We start from the raw sequence: 1,011 nt of genomic DNA on the forward strand, positions 1-1,011 counted from the left end.
CCGCAGCAGTCCTCGCACTGGACGGGCGCCTCTTCGCCGCCGTTCCCGTAGTCCATGCCGCCGTAGTCGGGCTGGTCCATGGCGTCGCCGACGGTGCACACGAGGTCGTTGCCGCAGGAGCAGCAGCCCCCCTCGTTGAGGACCTGGTCGCGGCCCAGGGCCTCGTCGAGGACGACGTGGCCGCGGAGGATGCCGGCCTTGAGGCAGAGGCTCACGCGCTGCGGGTCGCAGTCGAGCACGCGCGCGACGAGCGCGTCGACCTCGGCCGTCGTCGGCGCCGCGGGCCGCGCGCGCCGCTTCGCCTCGGCGGCCGCGACGGACGCGACGACGGCGGCCGGGTAGCGCCGGTCCGCGACGTCGCCGGCCGTCGCGCCCGCGGCGACGGCCGCGGACGCCGCGAGGAACTGGAGCGACGTTAAATCTCTCTTTTCCTGCCCAGGTCGCCTGGGCCGCGTGCGCGGACTCGGACGCGCTCTTCCGGTCGCTGGCGCTCGCCGCCGTCGTCCACTTCGTCGTCGCCTCCGGCGCCAGCAAGCTCCGCGTCGGCGGCCGGCACTGGTGCGCGCCGCGGACCATGCGGACGTACCTGCGGCTCTTCGCGAAGAACGAGCGCATGTGGGGCCCGGGCTACCTGCCCGCGGCGCCGCGGCTCTCGGAGGCGCTCGCGCGGTCCGACGCCGCCTGCGCGGGCCTCGCCGCCGCGACGCTGGTCTTCGAGCTCGCGGCCGTGCCGCTGCTCGCGCTCGGGCCCGACGCGTACAGGCCCGCGGCGGCCGCGGCGTTCCTCGCGTTCCACGCGGGAATAGCGATGGCCATGTCGAAGAACGTGGCCTACGCCTTCGTCACGACGCTGCCCTGCTATCTCGCCGCCTTCTCGCCGGACCCGCTCGACCACCGGGCTCTGGTCGCGGCCGCGGCGCTCGCGCCGCTGCTCTCGCCGTCGCCGGAGCAGTGGCCGCGCTCGACGTGCGCGCTCTACATGTTCGAGGGCGCGCGCGCCGACGACGTCTT

This window comes from Aureococcus anophagefferens (assembly GCF_000186865.1).
Source record: "Aureococcus anophagefferens unplaced genomic scaffold AURANscaffold_994, whole genome shotgun sequence".
Lineage (NCBI taxonomy): Eukaryota > Pelagophyceae > Pelagomonadales > Pelagomonadaceae > Aureococcus > Aureococcus anophagefferens.